A 25,506-nucleotide genomic window follows, 5' to 3' on the forward strand; every position below is an offset into this window, starting at 1 on the left:
TGTGATGCAGAGTTTATTATCTTTAATTCAGTATATACTGAATATGGGATAAGTGCCCATCGCTTTGTTAGATGGTATGGACACTCTTGCCAATCAAACTAGCATTTTCTCATCCTGGCTGAGACTAGTGTCATGGGTGGAAAACTTGCCTCATAAAAAACAATTCTGCTTAGCCACTTCCTTATGGTCTGTTGATTTCCTGAGAAATGTTGGGCAGGTTATATGCCCTCTACATGTCCTTCAGCATATAAAATATATATAATTGCTCCAAGGGTTTGTGAAATAAAATAAACTAGTGTGGATAAAGTCCTGGAACAATGACTGGAGTGCAGAAAATATTTACAAATATTTTTTGTTATTACTGTTAGTAGTGGTGAGACTCACTGCATGTGTAGAGCAGGAGTAGTGGTGACAATGCATTCTACTTTCTGAGAAAGTAGAATGCATTTGCTAGTTCATATCTGAGTCACATAGACACTGCTAGAAACATGAGGTATGGAGACTCTTTTGCCTTCATTGCCAATGTCAGATCTTTTTAGAAAATAAAAGCAAATGTGGTATATATACACAATGGAATACTATCTAGTCTCAAAAATGAAGAAAATTTTTTCACTTGCATTTCTCTCTTGTGTATAACATTATCAGTTTTAGTTATGTGTCTTATTCAAACTGGTCTTGTTAAAATCACCTTTTTAATCATTTAAATAATTTTGAAAGATTACAGAAAGACCAATATTGCATGATGTCACTTATATGTGGAATCTAAAATAGACAAACTCATAGAAGCAGAAGTAGAATGATAGTTAACAGAGGCTGGAGAAATGTTGGTCAAAATGTACAAAGATTCAGCTGGACAGAAAGGATAACTTTATAAGTTTTTGAGATCTATTGCACAGCATGGTGACTATAGTTAAGAATCATACTTTATATTTCTAAGAATATATTTCAAATGTTCTCACCACAAAAAATAATAAGTATATGAGGTGATATGTTAATTAGCTTTATTTAATCATTCCACAACACGCATACATCAAAATATCATATTGTATCCCATGAGCATGATTGTCAATTAAATATTTAAATAAAGAATGCAATTGCCTACTTGAAAATTAGTCTTTTTTCTATTGTCAGCAAAATACTTTCAAAATACTTGAAATATTATCTCCATCATTGGTTTCTGCCATAAGTTGTAAATACTGTTTTCCATGTATCTACATTGTGAAAAAATATTTACACCTTCATTTTCTTGTCTCATGCTTTTCTCTGTTGTGCATTCATTTGCTAGCTCAGTGCCTTACGGGATTGTTGGGGAATACCAAGTGGTTAGAAGAACCTTGTCACATACTGAGTACTATAAACATATTTTCAGTTATTACTATATAATAAACTCCCCACTAGCAGTAATGTGCCATTTGCACTAATCAAAATCTAAAAATGTAATCCACACTTTTGGTTTTCAGACTGGCAGGTAAGGAGCACTTATTAACTCTGGTGAACTCAGAAGTAAATTGCATCCAAAATAATTGAAATGTTTACTTAATAAATATAGACTTTTTAAGTTACCATCTATTTTTAAATTATGTAAGGAGTTTGACAGTCTTCACTTCAACCTAACAATAAGAAAAATTCCCAAAACACTGAAGAAACAACTACTCTTTTTAACAGCCATCAGAGGGTGAACTACTGCCTCTAAAATTGGAGAGATAGACAAATACTGTGAATTACACTTTACCAGAGCAGAAATCCTTGAGCAGAAAGCTGCACATGAACCAGTGAACTTAAAAACTATTCTTCAGAGAAAAGATACAATGCACTGAAATGTGTCACCCTAGAATTTATAGACTGAAGTCCTATACCCGATGGGACTGTATTTGGAGATGAAGTCCCTAGGGAGTAAGTAACTAAGGTTAAATGAGGTCATATGAATGCCATCCTAATCTAATCATCCTGATATTATTATATCAGGATGATTTCAGAAGTCTCTCTCTGCAGTGTTCACTAAGAGGAAAGGCCATATGAGGACAAAGCCACCACATGCAAGTTAGAAAAAGAGAACCAGGAACTGAAACTAGGTAGAACCATAATGTTGGATTTTGTAGCCTCAAAAACTGTAAGAAAGTAAATTTCTTTTATGTCTGTGTTATTTTTTAATGGCAGCTGAAGCAGACTAATTCATAATTAGTTATTGAGAAATGGGGTGTTTCTATAAGAAGTCCCTAAGATGTGGAAGTGTCTTTGCAGTTGGTTCATGAGTAAAAGGTGGAAGAGGTTTAAGATGCGTGCTAGACAAAGCCTAAAGACTACTAGTGGAAAAAATGGATATTAAGGGAAATTTTAGTGGGAGTTTGGGAAGACAAGAGAGAACTATACAGAAAGCCTTGATAGTCTTAGAGAATACATATATTATTAAAAACAATGTGGATAGATATACAAATGTTAAAGGCAATTCTAGTGGGGTCTCAAATGATGATAAGGAACACATTTTAGAAACTGGAGAAAAGCTGTTTTGTTATAAAGTGGCAAATAACTTGACTGAATTGTGCTCTAGTATTTTGTGGAAGGTGGAACTTGTGCATAATTAAATTGGATATTTAGCTGCAGAGATTTCTAAGCAAATTGTTGAATGGGTGACCTTGCTTCTCCTTTCTGCTTATAGTAAAATGCAAGAGGATACAGACGAATTGAAGAAATTGTTAAGCAAAAAAGAACCGGAGCTTGAAGATTTGGAAAATTCTTAGCCTATTTATATTGCAAAAAAAAAAAAAAATATATATATATATATATATATATATATATATATATATATGATAAAGCATGTTCTGAAGATACCACTAAAGGTGTGGCTGAACAACCATTTGATAAGGAGATTAGTACAGGTATGAACCATGGACATAATCAACCATCTAAGCAGAGGCCAGAAATGAACATGCAATATAGCAGCAGAGATATAACCAGTTTGTTTCAAAGGAACAAAGACAAGACAAGACAAGACAAGGTAAAAAAAAAAAAAAAAAAAAAGACTTTAGGGATGAAACTAAGGAATGCTTAATGTACTTCTAAGATTAAATAGAAATGGAAGAGTTATTTGGCTCTAATGGGGCACCATTATTCAAGAAAAGATAATAATTGTAAAGGTGATTCAGGAATCATTAGGGCTTCCCCCTTCAATTTTAAAGAAAGAGGCCATCACCTCTGTTTCAGCAAGCAAGGCTGCCTCCACTGGATCTTTAGGAGTAGGGAGGACGCACTGGCACATCTGTGGGGGTAACGCTTTTAACAGGGCTATGGGGTGACACGTCTGTAGCAGTGGGTCTGGAAGGCAGAGCCTCAGACTAAAGAGCATTATTTTTCGGCCTTAAGATGTGGTGGAATTTGCTTTACTAGGCTTTGGACTTGCTTAGACCCTGTCACCCCTTCTTTTTTATTTCTCTCTGTTGGAATCAGAATGTCAAACTATGCCTGTCCCGCCATTGTTTTGTTTGTTTTTTGTGTCAAGGTCTTGCTCAATTGTCCAAGCTAGAGAGACACGGTGCAATCACAGCTCACTGCAGTTCCAACCTCCCATTGCCAGGTGAAAGAGATCCTACCACCTCAATCCCCCAAGTAGCTGCGACTGCAGACATAAGACACCATGTCTAGCCTGTATTTTAGTATATAGCTTGTTTCACATCATAGGTTCACAACTGGAGATAAATTTTGCATCAGGAAAAATCATAAGGTGAGCCTCATCCATACTAATTTAGATGGTATTTGGATCAGAATTTTGACTTCAGAAACTAGAGTTAATGCTGGAATGAATTAAGGCTTTTAAGGATGTTGGAATGGAAGGAATGTATTTTGCATGCAATAAAAACATGCATTTTGTAGGAACCCCCACCTTTTTAAAGACCCCTAGCTAATGAAAGGAGTTTTTTTAGAACTTCTGCTGGAGTGACTGACTTTTGGTTTCTTTCTTCACCTGCAAAATTTAAACATAAACTGTTAAATTTCCCGGGTGGAGAGAAATGGGAGTGGGGCTTGGCGCTAGGAAATTCTTGCGCTTAAAACTACGCCCCCTTGTGGACCCTGGAAAGAGAACACTTTCCCTCATTATGGTTTGAATATTTGTTTTCCTTTCAATACTTAGGTTGAAATTTAGTCCCCAATGTAGCAGTATTGAGAGGTGTAGCCTCTAAGAGGTAATTGGGTCATCAGGCTCTGCCCTCATGAATGAATTAATATGTTCTTGGATTGATGAGTCAATAAGCAAATGGATTATCACAAGAATGGGACTTGCCGGCTTTATAAAAAAGGTAAAGGAGACCTGAGCTAAGAAGTTCAGCTTCCTGGCCATGGGATGTCCTGTGCCACCACAGGACTCTGCACAGGGTGCCCACTACTAAGAAGACTCTTGCCAGATTTGGCCCCTTCACTTTGAACTTCTCAGCCTCCATAACTGTAAGAAATAAGTTGCTTTAAAAGAACCCAATTTAGTGTATTTTGTTATTAGCAACAGAAAACAGACTAAAACAGGATATTCAGGAAGTAATTAAGGTTAAATAAGTTGACAAATGTGAGATCCAGATCCAATGCGTCTGTCTGTATGTTCTCAGAGGAAAGCCCATGTGAGCAGAAACCTACAAGACAGGAAAATAATGTTTACTAGAAACCAAGCCCTATTGGAGCTTTGATTTTGGACTTTCCAGCTTCCAGAACAGTGTGAAAATAAATCTCTGTTGTTTAAGCCACACAGTCTGTGGTATTTTGTCATGACAGCCTGAGCAGACTAACACACTAACACAGAAGGGAAATAATGTAGGTAAGAAACTCAGATATGCATAAAGAAAGAAAGAGCACTAAAGAAGAAATACATAACAGTAAAATAAAACTTGTATTTTTTATTTCTTGATTAATTACCAGATAATTGTTTTATTCAAAATAATAATGCCAAGAATGTATTTGATTATATATCCTTGTATGTGTGTACACGCTTATGTATAAGTGAAATTAATGACAGCAATGATACAAAGGATGGAAGGGAAGAATTGGGATTATGTTGTTATTATAATTACTTGCAGCATTCGTGAAGCAGCGTAGTGTTATTTGAAAGTGAACTTGGATTAGGTGTAAATGTATATTGCAAAAGCCAGGGCAACTGCTGAGAAGTTTTAATAAAAAGTGTAACTGAAATACTAAAAAAGGAGAAAATGGAATCTAAAAAAACAGAAATAAATATAGTAGATATTAATTCAACTATATTAATAACTACATTCATGTCAATGATCTTAATACAACAATTAAAAGTCAAAGGTGATCAGAGTGGATCGAGAAACAGACCAAACTATATGTTGTCCACAAGAAATTCACATGAAATATAAAGGCATGTGAAGTAGAAATATTAACTTGAGACTGAGCAGACTTCAAACCAAGGAAACTTATCCGGGACAATGGGCATTGCATCATGACAGAAGGGTCAAATATCTAAGAAAAAATAGAAAACTTTAATATGTATGTAGCCAAAAGAATCAAATATGTGAGGCAAAAACTGATAAAACTGCAAGAAGAAATAGATGAATCACCATGATTTAAAAATTGGCAAAGACCTTAATGAACACCTCATCAAAGAAGACCCACAACAAGCAAGCTTATGAAATGATGCTCCACATCATATGTTATCAGATAATTGGAAATTAAAACAACAATAAAACATCACTAGATACCTATCAGAACGGGCAAAATGAGAACACTGACAACACCAATGCTGCCACCAAGGATGTCCAGTAATAGAAATTCTCATTCATTGCTGGGGAAATGCTAAGTCCTATAGCCGCTTTGGAAGACAGATTGGCAGTTTCTTACAAAAGTAATCACCCTTATTCCATATAATACAGCAATCACTTGCTTTAATATTTACAGGAGTTACTTATGTCCACACAAATATTTGCATGTGGATATTAATAACAGCTTCATTTGTAGTTGCCAAAAACTTAAAGCAACTACATAAGTAAATAAATAAATAAATAGTGGTTTAACCAGACGATGGAATATTATTCAGTGCTAAAAAGAAATGAGCTATCAGCATGAAATGACGCGCAGGAACTTTAAGTTTATGTCACCAAGTGAAAGAAGTCAATCTGAAAAAGCCACTTACTGCTGTCAGCTCTGACACTCTGAAAAAGACAAAACTATGGTAACAATTAAAGAATCAGTGGTTTCTTTGGTAGAGCGAAAAGCAGAGATAAACAGGCAGTTCACAGATAAATTTTAGAGCAGTGAAATTACTTTATATGATACTGTAACAGCGACTACATTTTCTTGTACATTTTTCAAAATCCATAGAGTGTACCACACTGAGCGTGAGCCTCAATGTGAACTGTGAACTTTAGGTGATAGTGATGTATCAGTGTAAGCTTACTGCTCTGGTGTGGGATGCTGAGAGTTGGGGAAGCTATGCCTAACTTAGAGGACGGAATATATGGAAAACTTCTGCAGCTTCTGCTCAATTTTTAATGTGTGAACCTAAAACTTCTCTAAAAACAAAGATTTAAAAAAATATATTCTCTAACTCTATCATAAATTAGACTTTACCTATGATAATTTTTTTCTGATTTTCCTTTACCAGGTACGTGTGGACTTAACTCCTTTTGTTTCTTGCTTATGTATCTCCTTTGCTTTGTTTTGTTTATAAAGTGAGACTGGTTATCTCAGAGTCCCTCCTTGAGATCTGGATGTAGATCCTCAATGCTACATATTTGTAGGTCTCTAGCCATAAGAAAAAGCTTATTTTTGAGGATAGGGGCTTAGGGTGGTGTAAAGCAAAGGAGTACTACATAGGCTGGCAGAAGGAATAAAGAAAGCCATAATTCTTCAAGTAGGAAGCTAGGTAAGCATTTGGTCTGAGACACGTTTGTCTCCACGGATGGATCTTAATTAAACTTCACCACTGAAGGGGAGACTAAAAATTTACTAAATTTATCAAATTTAATAATACCTCTATAAAGATATTTTGTCTCCATTTATTTATAAATGAAAATTTCTCAAATCCCTACTTGTTCTGGATTTATTAGAGTCATTAAACGATTGACTAAAGTATATATCTTTTATAATCAGCTAATTTTATTCAAATTATGTATATAGTATTTTTTGTTAAACAATTTTTAGATGTGTTTATATAATCAAATATATATTATAGTTTATGATTTCCAGTTCTTATGCCATTTTTAGCCAATCGTTCCTCATTTCTTAATATACAGGGTCATTTCTCAAGTTACTTTACATTTTATTTAATTACATTTATTTTTCAGTTTTTACACTTTAAATATTGATTCATTTGTAAATAATTTGGGGCAAGGCAGTTTCTCTTAATTGATAACTACTTCATACGTGTGTACTAAGGCCTCTTCAAAACTGTTAAAACAAATTCTAATTGGGAGGCTGTTAGACTGGAATAGCTCTGGCACTTCATTTCTTTGTGAATGAACTAAAAATCAATGTAAACAGTAAATTGAAACTAGTAACTGAACCATTCAGAAACCACCAACTGATCTCTAAATAGGAACTTTTCACTTAAACCAATCAAAATTATTTTGTTTTGTTTTTGCAAATATTTTTTTAAAAGTTTTTCCTTTTGCCCCTTTAAATGGGGTGTTAGCCATTTGACCTGGTTAATCAATCAAGATGTTGCCCCAATTCATGAATCATTGAGTACTCAGATAAACTCTTTAAAATTTAAATGTGTGTACGTTTTTCTTTCTTTCTTTTTTTTTTTATCAGAGCTGTACCATCAAATTATTTTTCAATTTGTAAGGTTATTCTTTTTGAAAGCTAAGAAAATTTATCTACATGACAATGTTTTCAATGTAAAGTGCCAAGCTTAGAATGTTTCATGATATTCTGTAGAGCAGGATTCAATTAGTTTTGAATAATAGATAAAGCATTTCAACAAACTAGGATTCAAAAAAGAGTGTATGCATATTTTAATGTGCAGAAATGCTATTTAATGAATATAAAAGAGAGTGCAGTCAGGGTAGGAGGCAGTTCCATTTCAGTGGGAAAGCAGTTTTAACGGATGACCATGTCAATAATTTTCTTATTAAGTAGACCTTTATGGGCTCTGAAAATTTATGGTGCTCTACTGGATTATTTTGTGATTAGTATAGACTCTGTTGTTTGAGTTTTGTTTTTCTTCATATATTAGAGAATTTTAAAATATTGCAAAATTGAGTTTAACTTTCAGGATAATAGTGTTAACTCAATGGATCTATTCGAAGTAAAATGAACAAAGCCGTCAAAAACTATTTAAAACAAACACACACACACACACACACACACACACACACACACACACACACACAACAAAACAAAACAAAAAACAACAACCATTGTAAGTCTCTGGAAATTGGCCTAAGTGCATAACAAATGATCTGATGTCAGTAATAACAGTGAGAGTCTGTGACTTTCCAGCCACCACCCACTTTATTGCTATCCCTGCTTCCTGCCCCACCTGCAGCTCAGCTTGATGGGAGTTTAACTCAAAGTGGGAATGTTTGAAGATATTAAAAACCAGTCCATGTTTTCTGCTCACGCTCCAATCAAGTTTTACTGTATACTTCCAAAGAAGTAGGCAACCAGCATTTCCCACCCCCTCGCAACCAAAAGTTGAAGAAGTTAAATTTTGATAAGTGCAGCTAAGAGGCATGGGCTCCCTTCCTCCACCCAGCTCTTACCCAGATGAGAGAGGCTCTACTCCAGATATGACAGGCTCAGAATACTGGGGCCTTGACTTCCCTCATCCTCAGTCACTCACAGGGTAGAGATACCATACCTGGAGAGGCAGAGGAAGGAAATCCAATACGAATAGAGGCTACTTCCGGGCCCAGATCCCAAAATAGTGGCTAGGATAGTTTGCCAGGTAAAAGGCAATTCATAAAATAAGAAAGCTCTGAAACTCTCCTTCAAAGGACTGACTTTATTTAATCAGCATAAAAAATGCAAGCCTAAGGACACTCTTGAAAACAGTAAGTCCTTTTAATTAACAGGAATGCATTAAACCATAGGCCAAGAATTTCACCAAAGAAACCAGGGAAAGAGACAGCTTAGACAAATCCTTCGAGAGTAAAAATCCAGAGTCCTTCTGGAGTCAGGCTGGTCTTTAAAAACTGCCCCTGTTGGACAAGACTACTAAGCTGCTTATGACCCAGGGTATTGTCAAGAAAAATTAAATAATCCTCAGTAATTAGTAAACTCCAAAGGAGTGTAATACCAAATAAAACAGACCACGTACCAGAAAAATAAGAGAAAAAGAAATCCAAAGATTGCCATGCTAAAGTGACTGGCATCACAGAGTGGTCATAGGAACCCCCAAGTCTGCACTGTCAAAGAAGCAACATCAAAGCCTTTATATTGAGAGAGAAATAGACTTCACTGAAATAGCCTATTAAGTGACAAAACAAATTAGCAAGCAAACAACAAAACAAATAAGCTTCAGAGAGTGGGAGAGGAAAATTAGTATGCAGGTTGCTATAATATGTTACTAAAATGTTCTGTTTTCCACAAATGAAAAGACATGTTAAAAATCATCAACATGTGACCCACTGCAGGGAAAAAATAATAATAATACAGGCAACAGAAATTGCTATGTTAAAGGGATCAGTTACCAGATTAACAAAGACTTCGAAGTAGCCACTACAGATGTGTTCAAATTAGAACATAATCAAATGGAAATTCTGGAGTGAAAAATACAATAACTGACATAAGAAAATTATGAGTGAGGCTTAACATAGATTGAAACTAGGAGAAAAAAGAATAGGAGAATTGGGAGGTAGATAAACAGAGATGACACAATCAGAAGTGTAGAAAGAAAATAGAATAAAGAAAAATCAAACCTCAAATCAATGTAGTGAAGCAGGAGCGGCCGTGAGAAACAGACCTCTCTGACACCGAACTAGAAAGGAAGGGCTTTTATTATTACGGCCTGGGAGCAAGGCTTTATGTTTTGTCCAAACGGCCAAGCTCCCCTAACAAAGAGCAGCTTTGCCTTTATATAGGCTTACACTCTAGATATTACACGTGAAAGGATCTTAGGTTTACAGCCTTAGAAATTACAAGTGAAAGGGTCTTAGGTTTACAGCTTTAGAAATCACATATAAGGCCGGGTGCGGTGGCTCACTCCTATAATCCCAGCACTTTGTGAGGCTGAGGTGGGTGGATCATGAGTTCAAGAGATGGAGACCATCCTGGTCAACAAGGTGAAACCCCATCTCTACTAAAAATACAAAAATAGCTGGGCATGGTGGTGCGTGCCGGTAGTCCCAGCTACTAGGGAGGCTGAGGCAGGAGAATTGCTTGAACCCAGGAGGCGGAGGTTGAGGTGAGTTGAGATTGAGCCACGGTCTTGGGTTTACAGTTTTAGGAATTACATGTGAAAGGGTTCTGGTCTCCGGATGGAGGAGTGGGGTCGGGGTTTGATCTTCTTTAAGTAAAAACAATGTCTTCTGGAGAGACTCCCCATGCCACGCCTGCTATCTTATAGGAAGGTGATTCAGGAGGCACTGCCAGTTGGCTAGGCTTTTCTTCTATCGAAATGCAGTTTGGAGGTCAAGGGGGAGGTGATTGCAGATGCCTGGGTTTCCTTCCTGAGTAGAACATCTTCAAGTATACCAACGTAAATATAGTGGGAGTACCAGAGGAGAGAAAGTAAATAAAACATCAATAATAAATATTACAGTAAATAATGACTAGTGAGAACATTAATTTACATAGCCAACATTAATTTACATATCCATATCATTAATTTACACATCTACCCAATTACATACAATTGGAGGTGTAACATTGATTTGTATGCACAATTACTGAGGCGGCTTTGGTAATTTCTTAAAGCAAGACAACAATAAAGTTTGCCACTTCAATTGACGTTTCCTTTCATGGAAGATTTCTCTTTAGCATTTGATGCTGTTTGATAGCATTTTACCCACATTAGAACTTCTTTCAAAATTAGAGTTCATTCTCTCAAACTCTGGCACTTTATCGACTAAGCTTATGCAATATTTAAACCTTTTGTTGTGATTTCAACAATGTTACATCATCTTTACTAGGAATAGATTTCATCTGAGGAAACTTCTTTCTTTGCTCATCCCTAGGAAGCAATTGCTCATCTGTTAAAGTTTTATCACAAGATTGCAGCAATTTAGTCACATCTTCAAGCTACTCTTGTAATTCTAGTTCTCTTGCCTTTCCTGCCACATCTGCAGTTACTTCCTGCACTGAAGTCTTGAACTCCTTAAAAATCATCCATGAGGATTGCAATCAACTTCTAAACTCTTGTTTCTTTTGATATTTTGACTTCTTCCCATGAATCAAAATGTTCTTAATGGCATTGAGACTGGTGAATTCTTTTCAGAATGCTTTCAATTTACTTTGACCAGATCCATCAGAGAATTCACTATCTATGGCAACTATAACTTTACAAAATATATTTCTTAAATAACAAAACTTGGGTCAAAGTTACTCCGTGATCCATGGACTGCAGGCTGAATGTTGTGTTAGCAGGCATGAAAACAACATTAATACCCTGTATATCTCTCCTAGAGCTTTTGGGTGACCAGGTGCATTGTCAAAGAGCAGTAATATTTTGAAGGGAGTCTTTTCATTCTGCGAAGTCTCAACAGGAGGCTCAAATATTCAGTAAATGGGCTGTGAACAGGTGTGTTTTCATCCAGGCTTTGTTGTTCCTTCTCTTTCTAGAACACAGCAGAGTAGATTTAGTATAAGTTTCATGAACCCAAGGATTTTCAGACTGGTCAATGAACATTGACTTCAACTTAAAGTCATTAACTGCATTAGCTCCCTAAAAAGAGAACCTGCTCTTTGAAGCTTTGAAGTCAGGCGCTCTCTTCTCTCTAGCTATGAAAACTTTATACAACATCTTCCACCAATAAAAAGGCTGTTATATCTACATGAAAATCTTGTTGTTGAGTGTAGTCACTTTGTACTTTTATGTTATGGAGATAGTTTCTTTCTGTATATCTCACAAACCAATCTCTGCTAGCATCAAACTTTTCTTCTGCAGCCTCATCATCTTTCTGAGGCTTCAGGGAATGTTGTAGCTGGACTGATATCTATCCGGACCACTAAAACTTTTTCCATACCGGAAATAAAGCTATTTACTTCCTTATCATTTGTGTGTTCACCAGAGTAGCACTGTTAATTTTCTCCAAGGATTTTTCCTTTGCATTTACAACTTGCTAACTGTTTGGCACAAGAGACCTAGCTTTCAGCCTATCTTAGCTTTTGACATGTGTTCCTCACTAAATTTGCTCCTTTTTAGCTTGTGATTTAAAGTCATAGACATGTGACCCTTTCTTCTCCTTGAACATTTAAAGATCATTGTAGGCCGGGCGCGGTGGCTCAAGCCTGTAATCCCAGCACTTTGGGAGGCCGAGGCGGGTGGATCACGAGGTCAAGAGATCGAGACCATCCTGGTCAACATGGTGAAACCCCGTCTCTACTAACACAAAAAATTAGCTGGGCATGGTGGCGCGTGCCTGTAATCCCAGCTACTCAGGAGGCTGAGGCAGGAGAATTGCCTGAACCCAGGAGGCGGAGGTTGCGGTGAGCCGAGATCGCGCCATTGCACTCCAGCCTGGGTAACGAGCAAAACTCCGTCTCAAAAAAAAAAAAAAAAAAAAAGATCATTGTAAGGTTGTTACTTAACCTAACTTCAATATTGTTGTGCCTCAGAGAATAGGGACAGCCAAGGAGAGGGAAAGAGACTGAGGAAATGGCGAGTCAGTGTAGCTATCAGAAAACACACATTTATTAAGCTTGCTTATAAGCATGATGTTTGGTTTCCCAAAGATATTACAATAGTTAACTCAAAGGTCACTGGTCAGAGATAACCATAACAGATATATATCATCAAAATGAAAAATATTTTTTCATAATAATGAAAAGTTGAAAATATTGCAAGGATTACCAAAATGTGCCACCAGGACTTGAAGTGAGCACGTGCTGTTGGAAAAAATGGCGTCAATATACTTGCTCAGTGCAGGGTTGCTACAAATCGCTAATTAAAAAAAAAAACTCCAATATCTATGAAGCACAATAAATTGTAACAACTTTTTGTAAACAACCTTTGCATCCTTCTATTGGATCCTTATTTTGTTTGATATATGTTTATATTTTATATTTATATTTGTTTGATGCATATTTTTATATTTCACTCCATATACAGCAGTGAAATTACTAACTTGTAGATACTAATTTTTCTTTTTTAGTTTTTAATATTATGTAAGTAAAAGAAAAGCACTTTTTTTATTTTTTATTCCTTTTTTTAACATAATATTCATTTTCAAAGTAGATCATTCTTCCTTTAAGTCTTGGGTTCAATAACTTTACTGATTCCATGTTTTTGTATTTTTTATCATATTTTTTTTGAAATATGGTGAGCCCTTTCTGGGTACTTTTTAGCATTTTCTTTAATTTCAGAATAGAAAGTTTATTGTGTTTTTACATTTGAATATCTTTTATTTTTGTATTCCATTTTCTCATTCAGGAATATCAAAACTAAATATTCGTGTACATTTTATTTGGCCTCAATAACTATGATCATGCTACCTATTGCATTCGTCTTTGTCAAATTTGTTTACATATGGGTAATATTTTCACATTTATGTTTCACAGGTTATTATGTTTGTATTTCATCATGTTAATTCTGATTTTTGCCTGTTATTTTTTTCTGAATCGAGGTAAACTTTGCATACAATTAAATAAAAAGATAACTCATTTATAACTTTTTGAGCTTTAACAACAAATGTTTGGTGTAACCAAAACATCATAAAAAGTAAAGATATTTGCCACTATCCCAGAAATTTCCCTCAACTTCTTGCTATCTCCATAAAATCCAAAACCACCGTCCTGATTTTATTTATAAAAATTACATTTGCTTTTCTTTGGACCTCATATAAATGAGCTCATATCATAGTTCCTCAGATACCTAAATTGTTTTGTGCAATGCAACATCTTTTTAAAGATTAATCAATGTTGTTGCATAAGTCAGAAGCTTTATAATTTCACAATTTTGGATTAGCATCAAGTGATTTCTGTATATTATGATTTGTTTATCAGTTTTCTAGCTGATGGACATTTATTTCCATTTATTCACTATTGTTAATAGTTTTGCTAAAAAATATTTTACATGTTTTTTGTTTGTCTGTATGTGTTTTTTATTTCTTGAGTGCATACATAGGAGTAAATGACTGATTCATAGGTAGATGTATATTTCATTCTAATAGAAATTTTGTTTTCAGTGGAGAGGGCTTGTATATCTTTCATTAAATTTATTCAGAGCATTTTATATTTTGCAATGCTATGAAAGTTTTTTCCTATATTCGCTACATATCCTGTGTAAATACACAATGTTCTTATTAGTTCTCTATAATTGCAGATTTTTTAGGATTTTCTATATACATCATTGTAAAAGGACACTAGAAACAGTTTTTAGAAATGTATATTTAAACTTCCAAATACTCGGAGATTTTAAAAATGTGTTATTGGTTACTACTTTAAGTTTGATGTGGTTGTAGAATGTGCTCTGTATGATTTTCATGCATTAGATTTCATTCATATTTATTTTATTGACAGGCATAAGGTCCATTATATAAACACTCCATTTGCACTTTAAAATAATGTTCATTTTATAATTTGGGGGTATGTATGGTAATATATGAATGCCAAATTGGTTGTCAGCATTGCTGTCTTTTATGTCCTTATGATGCAGGTATTTTTTCAGTCCCTCTGCCAGCCAGGGATCTCCGTGGCTGGTGATGGGTCTGCCCAGGCATTGCTCAGCCCCAGGACTGCCTCAGGAGGTACTCCTTCCACTTGGCCTGATGGGCTGTGCCTGGCTTTTGCACCACCCTGGATCCTTCACTCATCCAGTAGTTGGGCCTGGCATTCCCCAGCCTGCCTTTGTTACAGCTTGTACCTGCATTTAGCAATTCCTGAGTTCTTGTCCAGCATCTAAGAAGAATGTGGTTACACTGAAAATCAAGGAGTGAAGAGGGCAGAGAAGAATGTTATTGAGTGATAGAACAGCTCTCAGCAGAGAGAGGACATGAGGGTGGTCCTGTACCTGAAATCTGGTGGTTTCTCTGCCAGTATGGCTGGGTCCAGGGCTTTTATGGGCTCAGAATGGGGTAGTGAGTGCTGATTGGTTTGTGAGTAGGCAAAGAAAAAAAGGCTAAAACCAAGACAGCACTCAAAGTTGGGCACAGCAGTATGAAAAAAAAAAAACAATTAGGGAAGGGTAGGTATATGGAAAATTGGTGAAAAGTGAGGATCAAAGTGCACAAAATGAAAAGGGATGTACTCAGTCCAGTCCATTTTCTAACACTTGAGTTATTGAAATATCCATTTATGACTGTGAATTTGTCTACTCCTTTAGTTTTGAAAGGTTTTGCTTTAAATGTTTGAAGCTCTCTTATTAGGTAAATACACATTGAAAATTATAGTTCTTCTTATGGAATTGATCTTTTTTCAGTCACTATGAAATAGCTTTATGTTTGACAATTTTGTTCTTGTCTTGAAGTCAACTTTATCTGAATGACATAGTCCAAAAACTTTATGCTTGTTATATTCATGATATATATTCTTTTGTTATTTTAATTTCAATTAATTGGTTTATTATATTTAAAGTATCTTACATAGAAAACATAGATTTAGTTCCTACTTCTTTATTCAATCTGATAATCTCTGCCATTTTAAGTGGAGTAGCTATGGACTGAATCATGTTGACTAAAATTCATACTTTAAAGGACTAGCCACTTATGTGATTGTATTTGGAGATGAGGCCTATGAGTAGCAATTAGTGTTAAATGAGGGCATGAGGCCCTCGTTGTAAAATTAGTGGCTCTATCAGAAGAGGCAGAGAGACATTGTGTTCTCTTTGTGATTTGAGGACATAACTGGAAGGCATCCGTCTGCAAGCCAGGAAGAGGGCATTCCACTAGGAACTGAACTTGTCAGCACCTTGAACTTGGACATTAGCCTCCAAAACTGTTAGAAATAAATGTTTTTTAAGCTACCTAAATTTCATTATTTTGTTGCAGCCTGAGCTGACTAAGGGAAGACGTTAGCATATTAGTAAGTCATTTGGTATGTTTGAGTGTATACACTATCTCATTATTTCTATTCTAGTAGTCACAATTTTTTTGTTTGTTTCTTCCTTTATTTCTTCTTTTCTGACTTCTTTTGGTTTAATAGAATTTTTAAATTATTCTATTTTATTTCTTCTTTTTATTGGCTTTTAAACTATATTTCTTTTTATTATATATCAATTTGCTTTAAGAATTCCAACATGCATACTTATCAAATGTAATCAGAATTAGTAGTGTAGTTTTTCCTCATAATATATAATACCGTGACAACAGTATACTTTTATTTCCTCTCCTTTTTATGCTCTTCATTTTAGTCATATAATTTTCTTTTAAATAAGTTTTAATTCTCACAATATAATATTATAGTTTTGGCTTTAAATAATAATCTGGCTTTTACTGAAATAAAGAAGAAATATATATATGCATATTTAAATTTATTACTTATATAGTTTTTGGTATAATTTTCCATTAGTCTAAATATTTACCATTTAAATCACTTGCAGTGACATTCATCTGGCAACAAATTCACTCCTATTTTGTGTATTTGAAAATGCTTCCTTTTTAAATAGTATTTTCTCTAGCTATAAAATATTGGATTGAAATTTTTTTACCACTTTAAAAACATAATTTATTGCCTTATAGTATGCCTTATTTCTAAATAGAAGACAGTCATCTCTTTTATCAGATAATTTTGTTTCTGGAATCCTTAATTGCTCTCAATTTGAGACAATGGTACATGGTTTATGATATCTAGATTACGATTTTTTCTTCTCCTCCTTTGTTTCACTTTATCCTAGATCTGGTTGGAGTTTGTATGAGAGAGATCAGTGTTTTCAAGTTGTATTTTGCTCCCCAGCTGTTATTTGTGCAGTCTACACTGGTGAGAGTTTAATTAGAAATCTATGAATGTCTAGTGTTGTAGCTTGAAATTGACTTTTTGCCCCTCGAAATTGATTTAGTTAAATCTGGTCTTCAGACTGCAGTCTGTCATTAAGAAATCAGAGTCAGAAACAAATAAAGCAATCTTTAGTCGTATCATTCTCTCTTTGTTCTGCCTCTACAACTTCATTCTGTTGAGTAATAAAATAGATCTGAAGTGTTTTCCATGATTATAATATTCAAACCAAACCACTAGCTGTCTGTGTTTCAATATCCTTTAAGAGTCTACCAGAAACTTCTCTAATAGCATGTAACAGCTTAATTTGAAATATTGTTTGAATGTTATCAGTAGCAAAGTTGAAATCAATTTTTGACAGAATATGCATCTTTTCCATTTTAATTTCTGAGACACATTTTATAATTTGTTTTATAAATTTTTAATTCAACTTCTTATTTGAGATAATTTTAGATATATTGACAACTGAAAGAAATAATTCAGAGGGGCACCATTACATTTTCCCCAATATAGCATCTTGCAAAAGAATCATACACTATCACAACCAGAAAAATGACAATAACAGGACATGAAATGATTCTATCACTACAATGATGTTACATTTTCTAATTCCCTTCCATTTTCATTTCACCTTAATCCCTGGAAACCACTAATCACTTTTCTACAACTATAATTTCACTATTTTCAGATTTTTGTATAAATAAACTGTTACACATAATTACTCTTGAAATGCAATCTTTTTATACATTTTTTTTCAGCCAACATAATTGTCTGGTGATTTATTCTGATTCTTGTACATTGGAATAGTTTGGGTTTTGTGGTTACTGAGCACTCTTTTCTTGACATATATGTGCCATTGCTGTTATCCATTCATCTATTAGTGGACATATTGATTGTTGCCAGTTCTGGAGTATTATAAACAATCTGCTATAAATTTTACATACAGATTTTTTGTCTTTAATTTCTCTGGAATAAATGCCTAGGATTTTATGGTAGTTCTGTGGTTAGTATAACATTTTTAAGAAACTACCAAATTGTTTTCAGGGTGCCTGTAACCATTGCACGTTCCCACTGGAATTTTCACTGGTAAAATTAATCCAGTTTCTCCACATCCTCACAAGCATGTGGTATCCTTATTTTCTTTTTATTTTGAACATTATGATAGTTATGTAATGATGCCTTATTGTGGTTTTAATATGCATTTTCCTACTGTCTAGTTATGTTGAGCATCTTTTTGTGTTCTTTTTGTCATCTGTATATATTCTTCAGCAAAATGTTTATGTTTTTATGGAAGTTCTAGTTCGATTGCTTTTTACTATTGAATATTGAGAGTTCTTTATATAGTCTACATATTAGCCTTTGTTGAATATATGCTTTACAAATATTTTCCATCACTGTTCTGATTGTGTTTTCATGTTGTTAACATGGTCTTTTGTTGGGAAAATGTTTAATTTTGATAAATTCAATTATATCACATTTTTTCTTTTATGGATCATACTTTTGATATAAAATATCAAACAATCTTTGCCTGACTCTAGATCCTGAAGAGTTTTTTCTATCTTGTATTTCTAAAATTTTTATAGTTTTATGGTTTCCATTGAAATGTGTAGTCTATTTTGGGTTAAAATTTGTATGCATTGTACACATTTTTAAATTTTTGTATATAGTATGTGGGGATTAAATCAAAGTTTATTTTTCTTAGTCTATGAATATCCATTTATTCAAGAACTGTTTGTTGAAAGACTGTGTTTCATCATTTCGTTGCTTTTGCACATTCTCAAAAATAATTTGACCAAATTTGTTTGAGTCAGTGTCTGGGCTGTCTGTTCTGTTTTATTGACTTATGTGTCTATCCCTCTGCAAATATCACAAAATATTGACAACTGTAGCAATACAATTAGTTTTGAAATCTGATAGAGAATTATTTTCACTGCATACTTCTATTTAGAATTTGTGTTGGCAATTTTTGTTCATTTGAGTTTTCTTAAAAAATATTAGAACAATTATGTCTGCAACTACAAAACATCTTTCTGACATTTAATATATATTTTGTTGAAACTATATGCATTTGAGGAGAATTAACATCTGTGTTATACTGAAAATTAAAACCGATGACTTTTGGATATAGGCAATAGTAACAAATAATTTTAACTTTAATAGGTTAATATAGTTAATGATGATTTTTGTCTACAGGTACATGCTTATTTTTATACATGTGTGCAAACATTTCTATTGAATCAGGAGTAAGTTTTTCTCTTAAGAAAAAGTTTTTATCTTATCTAACTGGAGAAGTCTCAAGGACTTCAGTAAGCAAAACTCCATGTGAGAGGCTGAGAGGTCCTTATAAAATGTGAATCGGCTGCAGATACACAACACTTTCTAAGAAGGTGTGGCTGAAGCAGAGGTTTTATTGAAGAAAAACAGACATTTTCATACAGTTTACTGGATATTGAAAGGGGAGAAACTATTGTTGAAAGTTTTTACTAAAAAAGAACACAAGATAAGTTTAGGAGTGTTGGAATTGTTCTACATCTTGTTCTTGGTCATAATTATGCAAATGTATGTTAGTCAAAACTCCTACAGCTGGCAGAATAGCAAGCTTCTGACTTTTTTCCCACCCACAGATGCACCAAATAAATATCTATTTATAAATAATTCCTTCTGAGAAAAAGTCAGAGACCAGTCAGGAGACTTCTACCCAAAAGGCAACTGAAAAAATACCCATTAAATGGGTAAGTGAAGTCAAGGTGTACTAAGGCATAGACCCCACACTGGAAACTTCATCATACAATTGGGAAAGGAATCTCCAATATCCAGTTTTTCTTTCTGGAAAGAAGCATGTGGACATCACATATGGCTCCCTTAGTCCAAGTTTTGCCCTGGTTTGACTCAGTTTACCAACTGTGGAAGTGGAAGGAATTAGATACATGTATCCCCCGCCAGACCCTGTATAAAAGCAGTTTCAGGGACTGCATCAGCTTGCAAGCAGTGAAGACAGGGATTGTTAAAAAACATAGCCCTCTGTCTTCCCCCAGAATAAGTGTACAAAACACCCTGCAGCAGCTGTCAGCTGTCTTGGCTTCTAACTAGGACTATAGAGTGAAGGAAACAGTCAATTATTAATGGTCTGGAAGGAGTCTGCAACCTCAGCAAGTTCCCCAATTCTTGCAATATCTAAGGGACTACCACCATAAATCTCCTAGCTCTGGAAGCATGAAGGACTTGTAAACACATGTCTCTTTACACCCTTGGAATAAAACTAGTGGCTTTTACAGTTATGGAGACTCCTTAAGGGACTCTCTATGTCCTTGGGAGTGATTTGAGAAGGGTCCTTAAAAACACAGCCCAGGTGTAGTGGTTCACACCCATAATCCCAGTACTTTGGGAGGCCAAGGCAGGCTGATCACCTGAGGTCAGGAGTTCAAGACCAGCCTGGTCAACATGATGAATCCCTGTATCTACTAAATATACAAAAATTAGCCAGGCTTTGTGGCGGGTGACTATAATGCCAGCTACTTGGGAGGCTGAGGCAGGAGAATGGCTTGAACCCAGGATATGGAGGTTGCAGTGGGCTGAGATCATGCCACTGCAATCTAGCCTGGGTAACAGAGCAAGATTACATCTCAAAAGAAAAAAAAAGTCACACTGTTGGCCTCCAGAATCTGTTTCCAAAACACATCTTAAGCGGCTAACTAGTAGTCTGACTTCTAAGTAACTTGCATTAGAGAGATAAAGGGCTAGTCAATTATTAACCTGTTACCATTCTGGGAAACATTTTTACTTATATCTAGAGCCCCACCTTCTATATCATCCACATAAGAGCTGCATTATAAATATCAGCTCTGGGAGGAAGAGGCACTGGCATGCATATGTCCCCCTAAAGAGCAGGGAATATGTAGAGTCATTAAATTGGCATGCAATCATCTCCAGAGACTTAATCATCACGGGAGGGGTAAAGAAACTGGGCCTAAAAAATTAACTTCCTGTTTCTCCCCAGCAGAGGTTTTGAGCACACAGTGAGAGCCGTGATTGTTAGAGCTACCTTCCAAAACTCCATCCTAAAACAAGTAGCTCTGGGAACAGAAGGGACTAGATGTACATGAGTTTTCCTTGATTCCAGAACAAAGAAATAGTTTTAAACCATTATGCAAACACTTCAGGAGCTACACTCCCTTGGAACAGTACAGAAAAGGGGCAGGAACATGCAGCTCTCCATTTCTCCTTGGAAATGACTTAGAGTACACACTCTCTGTGTCTACTTTCTGGCCTGATCTCTAATGAAAGAGCATCAGGGAGTTAAAGGGGGAACAAAAACCATAGCCCTTCAGTAATCTGAGCTAGATATTGGCAGTTCACAAAACTGTCCACTGGCTCATCCCAGAGGTAAATCCAGGCCTATCTAGTCTTTCTGTAATGAGTTTTAAATTATGGTGGTGAGCACCATAATTTGCATAGCTTTCACCTAAGGGGCTATATCCTTAATGACATCACTCTAGAACTAAATTGGCCTTTTCAATCCTATGTGACCTGAGACCTCAGAAAACAAATAGCTGAATATATAATAGGACTACTCTCAGAGCTACTCTTCTAGAATTAGAAAGTACAGTCTGTGAGTATAGGCATTTACCAGAGATCCTCCTTCTGACTTCATCTAGAGAAAATTGAAGATAGACACCTGTACCTAGCCTCACTGTGAAGACAGAAAGAACTAGAACTAACATTCAACACTCCAACCTTTCTAGCTATGTCTAAAGAGCTTAGCTCTCAGCATACTGATATCAGGGTACTGACAAGATGTGGTACATTATAAAATGCAAGAGGGCAGGGCACTAAAATCAGAGATAACAGTCACAACAATTAGAGAGACACCTTAAAAATTTTGGCTAGACAGATTGGTAAATCCTTCTTTTACACAGCCCAGACTAACAAGACAGAGGTTGATATGGTTTGGCTGTGTCCCCACCCAAATCTAATTTTGAATCGTACCTCCAACAATTACCAGGTGTTGTGGGAGGGACCCAGTGGGAGGTAACTAAATCATATGGGTGGGTCTTTCCCATGCTGTTCTTGTGATAGTAAAGAAGTCTCACAAGATCTGATGATTTTATAATGAGTTCCCTTGCACAAGCTCTCTCTTTGCCTGCTGCCATCCATATAAGACATGATTTGCTCCTCCTTGCCTTCTACCATGAATGTGAGGCCTCCCCAGCTATATGGAACTGTGAGTCCACTAAACCTCTTTTTCTCTATAAATTACCCATTCTCAGGTATGTCTTTTTCAGCAGCATGAAAATGGACCAATACAGAGGAATAAATGTCTTTAATGAAGACAAAACAACAGGAGATCAATAAAAATATTTAAAAAGAGGAATACATTCCAATCAAAAGATCAAGGTAAATCTCCAGAAATCCACCTGAATAAAGTAGAATTTTTTAAATTTGCTCTTTAGATAATTCAAAATTATGGTTGTAAAGGTGCTAATAAAGGTCAAAATACTGCAAAAGCAAGCTGGGAACTACAGCAAAGATAAAGCATTTAAAAATGACAGAAGAACTCATAAGTCTGAAGAATGCTATAGCCAAACTGAGAAATTCAGTAGAGGAGTTTAACAACACATTAGATTAAGAAGAAGAAAAGATCAGTGAAACTGAAAATCAATCACTGGAAATCATCCAATTTTATGAGCTAAAAGAAAAAGAATTTTAAAAAAATAGTAAAGGTAGCTTAAGAGACTTATTGGACACTATCAAGCAGAATAAGGTACACATATTTTATGTGCCAGAGGGAAAAGAAAAACAAACAGGAAATATGACCAAATAAAAAATGGCAGGAAACTTTCCAAGTCTGGGAAGGAAATTACAAAGCCAGATCTAGAAAGCCCATGGTACACCAAAGACAGTGAACCCAAAAAGACTCACAACACAATGAATCATAGTCAAGTTGCCAAAGTGAAAGACAAAAAGAGAGACAGCTGAAATCAGAAAGGAAAAAGCAAATTGTCAAGTGTAAGGAAACCTTCATAGGAATATCAGTGGACTTCTCAGTAGAAACCTGAAATTGAAAAACTATACACCTCAAGACCCTAGAAAAGCAACAACAATTCAAATGCAAAAAAATATTATAAGAAATAAAAAACTATCAGATCATAAATAAATTAGATTGGGACTAAAACACTACAAATTGTCAATGACAGTTTTTTTTAAAGACAAAATTAATGAACCTTTATCTATACTAAGAAAAAAAGAGAAAACTCAATAAATAAAATCAGAGGCAAGAAGGAGGCATTGCAACTCATACTACAAAAATACAAAGAATCATTAGAATTATTATGGAGAGCTATATGCTAACAAATTGGAAAACCTTGAAGAAACTGATAAATTTCTTGACACATGCAACCTATCAAGATTGAACCATAAAAATTAGACAACCCGAACAGACTAATAATGAATAATGGGATAGGATCAGGAAAAAAATATCTTCCAACATTCAAAAGTCCAAGACCAGATGACTTTACTACTGAATTCTACCAAACATTTAAAGAGGTAGCACCAATTCTTCTCAAATTATTAAAAAAAAAAATGAAGGGGAGGGAATTCCTTCAAACTTATTCTATGAGACCAGCATTACCTGATACCATAATTAGACAAGAACACAACAAAAACTACAGTACTGTATCTCTGATAAACATAGATGTAAAAATCCTCAGCAAAATCTAGCAAACTGAATCCAACAGCTTATTAAAAAGATTGTACGCCATCATTAAGTGGAATTTATCCCAATAATGCAATAAAAATTCAACATATGACAATAAATAAATATAATAAATATCACATCATACAAATTAAAGGACAAAAATTGCACAATCATCCCAATAGACATGGAGAAATCATTTGATAAAACTTGTCATTTCTACGTGACAAAAACTTTTAACAAATTTGGTATAGAGGGAACATATCTCAAAATAATAAAAGCCTTCTATGAAAGACTCACAGCTAACATTACACCGAATGGGAAAAAGTTGAAGTTGAAATCCTGAAATTCTTTTCTTTAAAATCTGAAACAGGAAAAGAATGCCCACTTTTTCCATATTTATTCAAAATAGTACTTAAAGTCCTCACCAAAGCAATTAGGCAAAGGAAAAACAGTATTTAAATTGTAAAAAAAAGTTAAATTGTCCCTGTTTGCACAGGACATGAGTTTATATTCAGAAAAACCTAAAGACTCCATGAAAAAAAAAAGCCAAGACTTATAAATGAATTCATTAAGTTTGCAGGATACAAAATCAACATACATAACTTAGTAGCACTTATATTAAAAGTAATAGTAACAACCACAATTACTTTTGCATCAACCTAATACATGCCCATAGTTAACAATCTGAAAAAAATCAGAAAGCAATCCCATTTACAACCGCTACAAAAAATCAAATACTTAAAAATAAATTTATCCAAAGAGGTGAAAGATTTCTGTAATGAAAACCACAAAACACTGAAGAAAGAAATTGAAGTAAAAATATCACGTTTATGAATTAGAAGAATTTATATTGTCAAAATGTTTATACTCCTCAAAGGGATATAGAAAGTCAATAAAATAACTTATAAAAATATCAATGTTGTTCATCACAGAAATAGAGAAACCAATTCTAAAATTTGTATGGAACTACAAAAAATCTCTAAATGTTCAAAGCAATCCTGAACAAAAAGATCAAAGCTAGAGGTGTTACACTACCTAACTTGAAGATATACTACAAAAGTATAGTAACCAAAACAGCATGATATTATTAAAAACAGACATATTGATCAATGGAACAAAACAGAGCACCAGAAGTAAATTCACATATTAGCAGCCACCCATTTTGACAGAGATGCCAGAAATATATATTTGGGAAAAAAATAGTCTTTTCAATAAATGGTGCCGGGGAAATTAAATATCTGTGTGCAGAAGTATGAAACGAGACCCCAAATTTTAACCATATAAAATCCCAGCTAAAATTATTAAAAACTAAAAGGTAACACCAAAAACTATAAAACAACTTGGAGAAAACAGGAAAAATGATTCAGGACACTGGTCTCGGCAAAGATTTTTTGGGCAAGACCTCAAAAGCACAAGCAACACAAGTAAAATTAGTTAAATGGGATTATATCAAACCAAAAAGGTCCTACATAGAAAAAGAAACAACCAAGTGAAGAGACAACCTGCAGAATGGGAGAAAATATTTGCAAACCGTACATATGGTAAGTGGTTAATTTCTAAAATATGCAAGAAACTCAAACAATAAATTAAAAATGACTAAAGTACTTGAATACACACTTATCAAAAGAAGATATTCAAATGGCCAATAGGTATATTAAAAATGCTTACTATCAGTAATCATGAAAGAAATGCAAATTAAAAACACAGTATTATCTCATTGCAGTTAAGATGGCTTCAATTAAAAATGCAAAACATAATAAATGCTGGCAAGGATGTGGAGA

The sequence above is a fragment of the Aotus nancymaae genome, unplaced genomic scaffold, assembly GCF_030222135.1.
Source record: "Aotus nancymaae isolate 86718 unplaced genomic scaffold, 86718_ANA_hifiasm-v0.15.2.pri h1tg000033l, whole genome shotgun sequence".
In the NCBI taxonomy this organism is placed as follows: domain Eukaryota; kingdom Metazoa; phylum Chordata; class Mammalia; order Primates; family Aotidae; genus Aotus; species Aotus nancymaae.